The sequence below is a fragment of the Pyrgilauda ruficollis genome, unplaced genomic scaffold (genome assembly GCF_017590135.1).
Source record: "Pyrgilauda ruficollis isolate IOZ18807 unplaced genomic scaffold, ASM1759013v1 scaffold87, whole genome shotgun sequence".
NCBI lineage: Eukaryota > Metazoa > Chordata > Aves > Passeriformes > Passeridae > Pyrgilauda > Pyrgilauda ruficollis.
The window spans coordinates 514,712-528,754 of NW_024530710.1; the positions used below are offsets into that span (position 1 = coordinate 514,712).

At 45.6% G+C, this 14,043-nt stretch overlaps 1 long non-coding RNA gene across 1 annotated transcript in view; it reads left to right on the top strand.

The window, feature by feature from the left end:
- The window catches only part of LOC121364669, an 86,296-nt gene extending 85,630 nt beyond the window's left edge, over positions 1 to 666 (top strand). The window contains exon 4 of the long non-coding RNA XR_005956891.1: positions 514 to 666. This is a non-coding gene — a long non-coding RNA (uncharacterized LOC121364669). The remainder of the gene's footprint in view (positions 1 to 513) is intronic.
- The last annotated feature ends 13,377 nt before the right edge of the window (positions 667 to 14,043 follow it).

The following is a 14,043-nucleotide window of genomic DNA, read 5'->3' on the forward strand; positions in this document are numbered from 1 at the left end:
TGCCAAGTTGGTGTGTGAGTTTCAAAGCAGCAACCTATATTCTTGATGATCCAAGAGCCTTGGGAAAAGATCCATTTTTTAATGCTGTACTAATTTAATAAATGTCTTTTTTTAGTGTGGGAAGGCAGCAATAAAAGACAAAAAAGAGAAAGAAAAGACAGAAAGACCTGTACAATAATTTTAAAGGTTTTCTGCTTTTCCGTTCATGTTCTTTTCAGGAAATGAAACTGGCTATATATGGTATAGGATTGAAACCACATATTAAAAGCCACTGTCAAGTTCATGAAGTGACCACATTGCAAAAGTAGTGAAAAATGGGTTCTTACTGGTGCCTTCCTAGCCTGTAGGAATCCTGGCTGTGGCTTGTGATTGTAGTAGGGTGAAGATTTGCATTTTCAAGTTGGCGGTTTTCCTTTTTGCTCTTCCACTTCCTACAAACTAATTTAGTGCAGTGTTAATTGTGAATCTGGAATGCAAATCAACTCACCTGCTTGTTTTTTCTTTCATTTTCAGATTTTCTAAGTATGGAAGCTCTCCTGAGGAGCTGTATTATGCGCTGCTGCCCCTGGGATGGGATGCAGAGCAAGGAGTGAAGAAGAGCTGCGATGTGCCACTGCTTTTGTGAGGAGAGGGGCTTTCTGGCACGTCATATGGTGCCAAAAGACATTTTACTCTTGGCAGCAAAAATCCTTATCCTTCTTGGTTTTTTTTGGTTTTTTTTTGTTTTTTTTTTTTTCCTCCAGGACAGATGCTATTTCCTGTTAGAGATGCTTTGTATGCAAATCAAGGTGGTACAACAAGAAAAAAGTCCTGAAAGCAATCACACTGATAAACTCAGCCCACTGGGGAATTTCTGCTTATCATTTATCTTTTGTTTTTTCAGTTCTGTACCAGATACTTCTTTGCCTGTGCTTTCTTACAGTCTTTAATATTTGTCCTGCCAGACCTCTTGCTTATGAACTACAGTGCTTGCATTTTGAAGGGTTCCATGTCAGTCTGCACAAACAAAAGGCAGTATGTGCTGGAAATTTGGGTTAACAGTCCCTGTGTTTCAGCTTGATCTTGGATTGATCTGGTGCTTTCTTAAGTTCAAGCCAGACATGAGCCTCATACCAGATTGCCATGTGCCTGTAGTGATGATCTACTGGAAAGGTGATCACAGAAATCTCAGGAATAAAAAAAAAAACCAAAAAACAAAGAGAAAGATAAAAAGCAAAAAAAGAAGCCAGCAAAAAATTTACCTAGGAACTTAAACAGGAGCAGGATTTGACCTGAGGCACCTTGAGAGACGGTGTGGGCAGCGCTGCACTAATGCAGTAACACGAGTTGATCGCCTCATTGCTCCAGCAAAGCAAACTCACACAGAATCACAGACTGGTTTGGGTTGGAAGGGACTGTAAAGATCATCTAGCTGAACTCCCTTGCCATGGGCAGGGAGACCTTCTATCAGACCAGGTTGTCCAGGGCCCCTTCCAACCTGGCCTTGAACACTTCCAGGGGTTGGGCATGATCAACTTCCCTGGGCATCTGCTCAGCCCGTGCCCTACAGGTGTCCCTATAAGTGGATGGGGCTGGTCAAAGCCTTGCTCTCACCAGGCTGCCACCCTGCTGATGTTATAACAGGCTGTGAGGGTGAAAAAAAGACTCAGAAACAGAAAAGGATGTGTCAGAGAGCTTCAGAATGGCATTGCCAAAGAACATTCTCGTGCGTGTCCAGAGATAGCCACTGCAGCCCAGGTCCTGTTGAATCATACTGTGGTTGTTCTGGCCTTTGTGTGGGTAACAGTGATAATCACTGTGTGTGGTGTTGGGTTTTATTTTTTTTTTCCCCTTAAATGTAAAATTAACAGTCAAATTAGCATTGGTGAGGCAGCAAGCCTGGTGCAGCTTTTATCTATCCTGAACCTGGGAACAAAGGAGGGGAGGAAAATGGCTTGACCAGTTTGGCAGCCGTGCACATAACGGTCCTGGAGTTCAAAGCAAAGGGCACAACAGTCAGATACCCAAACCCGCCTGGGCTTTGGCTGATAAGTCACATTTCAAAGTAAAAGGCAATCCTATAGGGGCTCTGTTGAGTGCCTAAAGCTCCAGTGCTGAGTCTTCTTTAAAAGGGGATTTCATAAGGAGTAATATGAACAGAAATGTCTCTTTTGTGGTTTTACACATTCCAGGCATGCCAGGACTGTTCCTGTCAAGGATGGGCAGTCTCTGGGGTTTTGGGTTCTTTTTATTTCTTTTCCCCCAAATATTTACCACAAACTAGCAGCTGAAATGGTGAAAAATAAATAAGAGTTGCAAAATCATTACAGTAGCAGTAATGGAAACTGCGAGGCTTATACTTAAACTGGCTGTGGGGTTTCACTCCATCTTCTGCACTGTTGCGCGGTGAGGATTACTACTTTTACCTGCTATGATCACTTCAGGGTGGATAATTTGAAATCAGAGCTTTAACTGTTGGTTACCCAGGACCTCAAAAAACAGTGCTTTTGGCTTTTTCAGAAGCAATGGCTTTTCAGCTGTTAAGTCTGAATTCTTTCAATCAGCGCAGTTGTGTGGCCGTACAGCATCTTTAGTGATAATTGCTGCAGGTCTGTGTGTACAGAAATGGGGCCCAGCTGTTCCTGCTTCAGGTGCACTTTTGTTTCACAGAGGTTGTGCAGGCTTGGATTGCACCCACACACATTAACACAGAGTTTTAATTGATGTAAGAATTTCAATGCACAAAGTTGTGATGCCTGAAATCTTAAAGGAGAGCACCTTTGCTCTGCCTTAAAACAATCTGAAGTTTAACATGTACATTAGGTGGTTTGTGTACACCTGCCCTGTTAGATGAGTGTCTAATTCATAAGCCTACAATGTCCTGTTCTTCTCCACATGGATACTGCTCCTGTTGCCATAGTCCTCTGGTGTAGTAGCAGGACCTCCTGGACAGCTGGGAAAGCCACAGCCAGAGGTGTTCCTGCTATCACCTCACAAAAGGTATGGCTGTAACAATGTGCCATTAAGTGTGTGCCTCAGCCTCCCCGAGACACCCTACATATACACTCAGTACCTTTATTAGCAGCACACTGACCACCTTCATGAGCGGGAGCTACACCTTTACCTGCTCTGAAGGTGACACTAATCATTCAAGGGGGGGAGCAGAAAATGGGGCCAGGTTCATCCCAGCAGAGTCTGAGCCACGGGACCATAGATATCCATCCTGAGAATTTGTTTTCCAAGCCCAAGTTTGACTGGGGCAATGCAGACAGAGGGTGAGAAAGCATCTCTTTGAAATTGGCAGTAGAAGAGACACTGTTGGAATGAACCTTCTGGCCTGGTTTTATTAAATGTGAATATGGTTACTTAGTGGTGAACAGGAACTGGAGTGGATTTAGGAGATGGTTCCTGAAGCCCCCTCCCATCCTCCAACACAGGCTGTTGTTACTGGGAAGTCTCAGGGCTGTTGTCTGGGCTGTTTTGGGTCTGTGGGTGGAGGAACTTAATCACCTTGTATTCCTTCCAGGATACAAGGAAGAAGTGCTTGTGTTAATTCTGTGCTCAACATACATATTTTTCATCTTAGACAAGTGTGGTCTTCCAGCCTTCTGGACTGCTGCCATTTTGGGTTTGGGAAAAAAAAAATTTCTTTCCCCATCAGTGCTACCAACCACAGAATTTTGGAGACAAAAAGTCAGAAGGGGATGTTCAGCGGTGAGCTGTCTTTTTACTCAGCCGATCTTTCAGGAGTTGGTTTTGAAGTGGATTTTGTTCTGTCCACTCAAGGTCTCTGCTGTGGTAATATTTATTGCTGTGAAACTGTGGCAAGCTTTATAAGTGGCAGGAAAAACTACTTTTGTAACCAAACAAATGTGCTTTCCCTACAGTCACACGGGTGTACATTTGGAATTTTTTTGTTTTGTTTTGTACCAGAGAATTTTTCCACTGTGTTATCTGGAGTGGGAAAATTAGTGGACCTTGCATTTTAATATAGATTTCATCCATTTAATCACAGCAGAAGCGTACATAGAGATTCTCTGTTTTTCTTATTTTTCTGTGTATTTGCTTAGTGTTTTGTGCCTTAGCATATGTTTTTCCTTATTTTTGATGGTTTGAGATTTTCGATAGAGATGGCAAAAGTGCTTAAAAGTATTAATGTCTTTGGGAAGGCTACAAAAGTTATGCAGTGGTGAAGAGATGCAGGCAACCTGTAGAAGAGCCAGATTTTGACAGCATGGGAAGTGGTTAGCGCCTCATTGGACATCCTCACATCAAAGCTGGACAGTGGGCTGCTTGAGATACTCTGTTTGAACCACAAATTGCTGGGCTTTGGGCAGAAATCACTGTATGAAATTCTGTGGTCTTTATTAGGCAGACGGACAGACAAAATAATTTTGCTGGTTTCTCTCCACTCTTAGAATTTATGAATCACATAGTCAGGGTGTTCTGGAGGGGGTTTGAGTTTCCATGAAAAGTTTGCCGTGGTAGCATGCAGACAACAAAACCCATCTGTTCTCTTGTCCTTTCATCATGCTGTGTTGCTTTCGAATTGTTCCAGAAGGAGGATGAAATTGGGCTTGTTATTTAAATTTCAGTATGGGTGGCCAAAGCAAGTCTACCTTGGTTATTATGGGCCTCCTGTGACCACAGGAATGGATGGTGCCTTATGCCAGCCCTGATTTAACAAACACCTGAGGACCGACTCAGCACTGCAGCATAGCCCATGGGAATTGTGTGCCATGGGATCCTGCAGCAAGGCAGTGTCTGGGAATATCACCTCGCACTCTTTAGTAGTAAGGATATAATCAGCCCTTGTAGGCTGGTATCTGATTAAATAGCACAGTGTGAACAAAAACCAAACCAAACAACCCACACTTATCTATGGTAGTTGAACATGTGTAGTTGGGAGCAAAGAATTCAGGTTCTGTCTGAAGTGTGTGTGAGCCCATCTGGGGAGCAGTGTCAGGGAGAGAGTCCGTGGGATCCTCGTGTGTGATCATGTGAGAGCGAGCTCCTGATGGAGCTGTGAGAGAGAACGGAACCCTGCAACTCTGGAGAGCAAGTAGGAGCAGGGATGTGACTCGTGACTTTGTCCTTTTAAAGGGGGACACGCTGCCTGCTGTCTGTACTTGAAGAAGGGAGGAGAAGTGCCAGGAGGCATTCATGGAAAGCCACAGATGACTTGGGTTTGCTTTGACTCCAGGCGTGAGGAGTGCAATTTGGTTAATTGGGATGAAGGCTGATGAGGGGGTGACTTGACTGCCACATCTAGAGGAAGAAAGTTTTGATCAGCAGGTTTGGGGTAAGGAGGAGCTCTTAGAATTTCTATGTCCTTTTCCAGATTTTAGAGGAAATGTCTCTATAGCATTGCAGGTTTAGTTTAAAATATTTGGCTTACTATGAAGATGGCTTGGGTGAAAGGGACTGATATGCAGTGTAGTGAAGGCAGGATGGATTTTTTTGGTCTTTCTGCCTTTATGCTCAGAACTCTGGTACTCCCCAGCACCTTCTTCTCTTAAAGAAGGGAAGCACCTTCTACCCCTCCCTGGGGTAGGGAAGTTCTGCCACAACACTGGGCATAGTATAAACTGTCGGGACAAAATGCTTTGGAACCATCTCATCTCCAGACAGGTGTCTAAGATATCTGGCTTTCCCTCTGGCAATGGCTGTTGTCCTGCAGCAGCTGTGTTGGAGACCTGAAATCTGGCTGAGATGTGGACTCCTGTGCTTTGGATGTCTGAAGCTGTGTGAGGTGAATGCTCCTCTCACTGCCTGTGTGCATGATGAGGAGTTAGTGGAATAAAGAACCTGACAAAGAGCCGTCTGACACCACCTGAGATGAAAATAATAAGGAAAATCTAATAAGCTCTCTGCAGCTGAGCAGTCCCTGGAGGTCCTGTACCAAACCTGACCCACTTGCTGAACCCCAGCAGTGCAGCACTGGGCACTCCTCTACCTGCCTTCAGAAGAATGAAAGGACAGCAGTATGAAAAGAGACAAGTACAGGGGACAGCAGTCAGTGGTAAGTCTTTAATAAGAAAAAGCTGGGGTATTTTGTTTGTTATTAGGAGCAAACCCACCTTCTGCAGCATTTCTCTTTGTGAGGTGCTCAGAAAGGAGGGAGGTGTTGGCAGAGGTTTGTTTTCAACCTGACTGAATGTTTTCCCAGTTCTTTCCCTGCACTCCAGCTCATCCCATCCCAGTCTTTCCAGCCATGCCATGTTGGGAAGCAGCTGTGAGCTCATCCTCAGGGCTGAGTTCTAACATGGTAGCTGTTCTGAGGTCGACTGCTTTGCAGGGATGGAGGGAGGTTCTTGCCACTGCCGAGGAGCAGCATGACTCTTTCACCAGTTTGCTGTCAGGATGGCCTCCCATGATGGCTCATCATGAGCCCAGCCTCCCATCTCTAAGCTCACCAGAGATGTTACCACTTTACCATGGCTTCAAATTAGGGCATCTGGGTAAATAAACTGCAGTTTGTTTTATCCAAAACTTCTGGGCTTTGAGAGGATGATAGCAGTGGACTATTAGTAGCAAACTATAACCCATATCCCCTTTCCAGGTAGATGTTGCTGAGAAGATGATTCCCATGTGCTTCTCAGAAAGGCTGCTGAGCTGCCAGACAAGCACCAAGCTTTCCCCTTCCTGTGTGTACCTGTCCTGCTGGCTGCAGCCCTTGCTGGACCCTCGGAGGATGCAAGGCTCTGGCTCTTTGAATGGCTGTCCAGAATAGTGAGGGAAAACTACCTCCTCCCTGGATACAAACCACGTTGATTTGCTGGTCTTTTTTCTTGTTGTTTTTTTTGGGTTTTTTTTTTTGGGTTTTTTTGTTTGGGTTTTTTGTTTTTGGTTTTTTTTTTTTTTGGGTTTTTTTGTTTGGGTTTTTTGTTTTTGGTTTTTTTTTTTTTTTGGTTTTGGTTTTTTTTCCCTTTTGTCTGTCTGAATAACTAAGTACAAACCTCTTTCACCTATTTGACATTAATTCACTAATGGATGGCAGAAGGTTTCATGTTTTCTTTTTAGCTGAAATAGTGATGATGCAATTATAAATCTCACATCTATTATGTATCTTTGAACCATGTGAAAAGTGTGAGTTTTTACAGAAAACATGAGAATGGTGGGAGTTGTGGAATAAACTTTTTTGCCTGAATTTTATTCTAGGTTTTGAATGAATGAGATGTATTTCATGGGACTGAGAAAGCTGTGATTTTTCCCCTTTCTTCCTTCAGTGTTGGGCTTTTTTGCTGTTGTTTTTGGTTTTGGGGTTTTTTGGGGGGTTGTTACTGATGTTGTTGTTTAGCTTTTTTCTTTCTTTTTTTTGTAATCAAAATATTTACTCCACAGTAAGTTAAATGGTTTCTCATAAACAAGTTAATGTCAAAAGAATAATGAGGGTGAGGAGAGGCCCAACCTTGAGTTTTAGTTATCTCCTTTTTTTTCATTTTAAGCTTCAGCAAAATGGCAATTGTTTCATTTGACCCACTTTCAAATCACATTAGGAAATTAATACAGAATGGGAAGGACAATCACGTGAACTTCAAAAATGCAGGTCAGGACAGGAGAGAACAGCAGCAATCCTGCTCTGTCTGCCTAGACTGGGCTGTTTGAGTGTATCCTACAACATTTTTTGTGTCACCAATAACACATTTCCAGTGATTGGAAGGGAATGAGGAAAAAGGGGCCCCCTGTGCTCCTTCCCCATTTTCCTTGGCTCCCTTTCAGGTGTCAGCAGCGTGCATCTCACAGTCATTGCCCTGCATCAAGCACTTTGTTCTTGTGTAGAGCACATCAGTGCAGGTAAGTGCAAGAGGGTGCTTGCTCTGGTTCCTGAGCTCTGGAGCCTGCCATTAGTGCCAAGGCTGAGCACAAAATCCTCACCCAGAGGGAGGGTACATCTTCAGTTAGCAGCAGGGAGCTTGGTTGCAATACTCCAAGGGCCCACTGAGCTCATTCACGTCTCTCCTGGCTTGTGGGAGGGTGGACCTTTGGCTATGATTTATCCAAGATTTACTAAGCTGCTCTTCTCCGCAACAGGTTTGCCTTTGCAGGGAAGGCATGCCAGCAGGTTCCTCTGGGTTTGGAAAAGTCAACTCCACAGTTACTCTCTTCCTGGAGAAGTACATTTGATTTACCTTAGGAAATTTGTGCTGCTGCATTGACCTTGATGGATCTAGGCTGTGTGGTTTGTGTTCGGTTCAGGAGAGCTCAGTGGCATTTCTTAATCACTATCAAAACAGTTCACTGTGTGATAACTTCAGCATTCCCAGCTTTGGCCTTACAGCAGAAGCAGCAGTGCTTTTTCTTCTGTAAGTCCCTGATTTTTTTCTGGCACTTGTCAGGTGTAGGGAAGGGTGATCTTGGTGTTGCATCTCCTGCGACCTTCCTCACTGTCATCCTCGGCCAGCGCCTAGGAAAGATGAGCTGGTTATCTATGAAAAAGAATGGTTTCTGAATGATTGATGTGTGGGAATATCCAGTCTCTGCCTGTCTGCTTTTCTCACTGTGAGACTGAGGCATCACCTCTGTCTTCTGTCCTTATTCACATTTTGATGATAGGAAACAGGCTGGCTGAGCAGCTGCAGAACAGGTAGCAAATCCAAGAGATGTGGGATGCTGATATATCTCCCCAGTGTTTGCAGTGATGCTGCTGGGGGTGCCCAGCCTCAGGTGAGCATGGCAGTGACACCCTCCTACCTGCCTGGGACCTTGTAGCCCCAGGGTATGAGTTACTACCAAAATTTAGCACTGTCTCAGCCTGGTCGACAAAGAAATAGCACTCTCTGCTCATAAACGGAGGGAGATATAGCTCTGCTTAGGTTCTTGAGAGCTGGAGTTTGTGCACAACTCCATATCCAAAGCCTTCCTTTGCCTGGTGCCTGACCACCAGGTGACAAGCAGAGGTAGAAAATCTCTGTCCCCAGCCATCTGCAGGGAGAGGAGTTACCTGGGGACCAGCCCTGGCATTGCTCCCTGAAGCTCGTGGAAGTACTACTGCTTCCAGATGTCCTGCCTGTCCCCTGCATGTCCAGTCATGTTTATTAAACCTCTGCAGCAGATTGGGATTGGGAATCAAAGGGATGTAGCACAGTTTGGGGTCTGAATGGTTGCAGAGATCTGGGGTGGGGCAGTGAGAGCAAGGGTTGATAATGCGCTAAGCCACTGCAGGTGCTGGATCAACAGAGGGTGAAGCAGCCCCTTGCTGCCCTCCCACCAGCAGGCTCCTGCAGAGATGTGCAATTCAAACCAGAGACCTGGGGGGGATTTGCTGCTGATTTGTGGCACCTCCTCTTGCCCTGGTTGGCAGCCATCGTTGGCTGTGTTGCCTCATGCCAAACTTATTCATAGGTGCCTAATCCTCTGCAGCCAACCAGCTTGGTGTCAAGGACTTCCTTCCAGGAGCCAGATATGTCAGTACCATTATACATGTGGGTCTTGAGTGACTTGTGCAAGGCCAGGCAGCAAGCTTGTGGCTGAGCAGGTGTTGAAAACCAGCTCTCCCAAGCTTCAAGTTGGCAGCCTTTCCACCAGGAAATCCTTCGTTTAACTTTCCACCACAGCAGATGGGCTTGCATCGATGTAGGAGGGAAGTCTCCATGTGCTCGTGCATTTCTTCCCGTCCTTCCTCACCTTCTCACACTTCTGCCTGAAGGCATCTTCTCTCAGGGCGAAGAAATACTGTTTGGTGTCCAGGAGAGAGGAGAAAGGGAGCTGGATTGCCTCTGGCACCAGGCACTGAAGAAAAGAATGGAATAGTTTTGGACAAGGTTCAAGGCAGGTCATGCAAGTTTGCAAATGGGTTCTGCAGGGCTCCATCACCAGCTCTTATCCATGAGAGCCTGTCAGGTGTAGCAGCAGGTTTCTCTTCCACCCTTCACATCTCTTTCCTTCAAAGTGGGAACAAAGTGCCCTGGAACACGCTGACCTTTGGCATAATTATTTCTGCTTTTTTTCCCCCCCCCCAGGTCAGGGGCACCGGAATAAAAGCTGTGGAAAGCTAAAGCAACCTCAGCTTTTTGTCAGCTTTCCTTGTAACAGTGACAGGGCTGTTGTTCTGCTCTTGGCATTAAGTAAGAAATCAGTGTTACCATGGGAGCAAACTCCCAAACAGGTGGCGATCACACACATATTAACCTGAACCAGTGCAGGAGGCACCACGTCCCCCTGCGGATCCGCCAAGGGTAGAGGAGATCTCATTACTCTTTGTTTGTGCTCAGAGTGTGGCTGTCCAGAGGATGGTGTCCAAATAGATAAGGCTCTAGGCACAGATGTCCGGTTTGATTATTCCTTTCCTTTGCAACAAACCATATGGCACTATGGGCAGCACAGATATCTGGCAATCAAAATTCCTGGGCTCCCTCCCTGACTCCGCCATTCGCTCATTTAATTTTCAAAGCAGTTTTCGTACATCAGCAAAACTTGCTGCCTTGAACCTCCCCACCTCCTTAAAACAAGAGCTCCCCCACATCACTGGAGGTGCTTTTAAATACGTCACCATGTCTTGCTTTGCTATCGCAAAATTAGGTGCACTTAATGCTGGTAAACTACTTTGCCACCAACAGATAAAAGGCATTACAGACAGGTTGCTAATCAGTTTGATTAAGTAAAGCACCTAAAGTTTGCCACTGCTGCAGGACGATTGCAGGCTGATCCATCTATAACCCGCAGGAGTAAGATGAATTAGGCATGATAAGCATTGTTTGGTTTCTGGTGCGTCAACCAGTGAGTGAAATGACTCGGTGTTTATATGCCAGGTCACAGAGAAAAGTTTCTTGCGATTGGAAATGATTAGGCACACTGATGAATGCTTCCACTGCTCTTTGATCCAGAGCTGCCAGTTGGAATGAGTCTTGCTGCATGGAGACATCCCAACTGCTGGTAACAAAAGTTCAGGGGGTAGAAGATTGACTGAAAAAATGTGGGTGGGGATGGGAAGGCTCTGCTGTAAGATAGGCTCTTTTTCCATCGGGCTCCAGGCTTGCATTCTTTGAACCATCCTCTTATTCCTGGAAGTCAAGGCAGTTTGTAACTCATATTGTGCTTGTCAGGTTTATTAATTTTGAAGAAAATGTTCAGGAAGATTGCCAAGTTATCTGAACTTCTAGCACTGATAAGGACCTCTGGGTCTGCTAAGTTAAGAAGACAACATCCCAAGTCCAAGAAAAGCTTTAGAATACACCACTTTCTGAGTAGTCTCAGCTCTTGTGAAAGTTATTTCTCTCAGTGTGCAGGTGGCATCTCATTGTGATGGATGTTCCTTCTTTCAGCCACAGGAATTCCCATTTTTAACCCTCAATTAGAATACTTCCCTTTTATCATAGGTGAAATATTTGAAATAATTTCCTATGACAGGACACAGGAAAATTTGCTTGAGTAAGAGAATTCCCCAACATTTCTTACCATTCCCACACCAGCACACCATTTGTCTTCATCTTTTGCATCTCCTTCATACTTTGGGTTCTATGGTTGAACCTTGAACGAGCTGGGGAACACAAACATGGCAGCATTGCCCACTACATTTTCTTTACAGTCAGGACTGCATTGTTTGTCATCCTCACTGTCATAGCTGTCTATCCACACTTGGTCCTTTTGGGGTGATGTCTTTTTTTTGTGTGGTTTGTGTATATCAGGATGGGATTTCAATAAAAATCAAGCGTAACCTGTTAGCAGGTGGTGAATGGTCACTCAAAAGAGCTCTGGAAAATTAGGAGTGAAGACTGAAATGTCTGGATGTACCACAGAGCTGAATTGTGGGTGTCCACACCCAAAGGCATTAAGCTGTTCCCAAATCAGTCTCTGTTTTAGGATGGCCCCATATCCATAGCAACTCACCTCAAAATTCTTCTACTGGAAACCCAAGTGGTTCAGCAGCTACAGCTGCTTTAGTTCAGGGAAGAGAGGAGGCAGGAGCTGGGGCTGCCCGCTCCTCAGGCTACACAAGCACATCCCTGCTGCTCCTGGCCAGCTCTGTGCTGGCCACCTCTGTGAGCCCTGCCCGAGCACTGAGCATTCTGGCCATCACACATTTCTCTGTGCTTGTGTTTGTGCTGCAGACTCCTGATTTTACAAAGCATGGGAAAACTTTTGAGATACTGGAAGTGTTGAGGAGCTGAGATGAAAACTGTGGATGAAAACTGATGCCCACTGGCGATGTAGGTCAGTGTAAGGAGGAAATTCTAATGCTTTTTTAACCAAACTTCAGTTTCTTTGGGTATGTCTGTGTTTTCCATGTTTTGCCAAGCACAAGAGTTTGCAGAGACCAGCACTGACAGCTTCTTTGACATGGAAGGCCATCTTTGACATCTTCCACTTGAGTCAATCGCCTGCAGAGACACCTGGCCAGACACCTTCCCACCACCATTTCACATATCCAGGGACTATCTGTGCCTTCTCTGTACTCATAGGCCTGGGACCACAGCTGGTCCCCAAACAGAGCCTCTGATCTCTGATACCTCATGAACTCACCCCAAGCTGGGCTGGCGGCTTTGGGATTTCTCCTCTGCTCAGCTATTTTCACAAAATGCATTGAAAGCTTACCAGCTTAGCTTACCATGTCAGTTCTCTGACATGTTTGATTCCTTTCAGCCAATGTATTCAGCAGAGGGAGCATGGACAGTGAATTACTGGATATTTTTGTGTGGGAAATTGGTATAAGTATACATCAGTTTCCTGCCTTTGTGAAGTTGTGCTTCATTCCTGTTTTCAAGCCTGTGTTGTCTTCCTGTGCATGGTCTGAATCAGTTAATATCTAATTGCAGATAATTTTCATAAAAATAGGTGCCTACTCTCCCTGTTTTCCAGTTTCCAGGTGGCTCCATGGTGGCTGCTTGGCTGCTGCCTGCCCTGCTGCTAATGTTCCTGTTTTCCTCCCCAGCTTGTGTGGCTGCCCTGGCATGTTGCTGGGACAGGGAGCAGTGACGCAGGGTCTCCTGGAAGCCCATGGATGGGCCAAGTAAAACACAGCTGGGCATCATCCCAAGTGCCTCAAAGACTGCTGCACCGAGTAGGTTCCATTGTCTCAGACATCTCATTGTACTTAATAGCAATGGAGGTGTCTGTATCGCCCTCATTTACAGCAAGCTAGTGACTGGGGCCATGAAAGGGAGGAGTCTGGGGCTAGACATGCCTACAATTCCTCAGGGTAGGAATTGCTGCTTATCAGAAGCAATTTTGGAAAGGTATTTCAGGTGTGGCTTCCGTGATGGAGACAATTTCACACTGGTGGAAGCCATCCCAGGGGTGTGTGACAGCACTTGGTGGCCCTGACACTTCCCCAGCCGCATGCCCCTGGCACTGCTCCAGCCTACTTGCTGCCTTGCTTCCCTGCCACATGCAAGACAAGAAAATGTTGGCGTGACTGATAAACCCATCCTCCTTATCACGTTCATCTTGGTATGGATCCTAGCAGGGAGGCAGTGAGTGGGATGGTGAGTTCAAAGGTGGCTAGCCAAAAAGTAGACATCTCAATAATTTGCCTTGTTATTGCTACCACAGTTAACCCTTTGGCTGCTGGCTCTGGAGTAGGGTATCTGTGAGGCTCTGTTTGTCTCTCGGGCTCATGGCTCAAGCTATCACTGGTGTTTCTGTTAGGTGAGACCTTTGCTTGCAGCCAGTTTTGCCTTTACTGGTAGCAGTTTCTTTTTTTCCTCTTTCATGAAAGGTTGCTGCTCCCAGTAAGAGGCAGGGCCATGCATGCCTGACCGTGCCCATGAGGTGAAGGGCAGGGCTCATGCTTCAGGCTGGCATGACGTGGAGCATAAAACAAAACCGTAGTTGGGGAGGCATGGCCAGCAAGAGCATGAGACTCACAGCCCCTCTGGGCAGGGTTAGACTGGGCAGACACCTGGCAGAGAGAGTGTCTGCCAGGTGTCCAGGTTAGGGTGCAACCCAGGGCATTAAAAGTCTGGGTGTGTGAGAGCTGGAGCTGCTCTTTGAGTTAGAGATCTTAAAGATCTTTGTATGTTGGACAACCGTGGAAAGAAATTGCTGTTGGATCCTTACTGCTCTCTATTCCAAATTGAAAAGCTCAGGACAATTTTTATCCCTGACATAAATGCATAGCAAAGT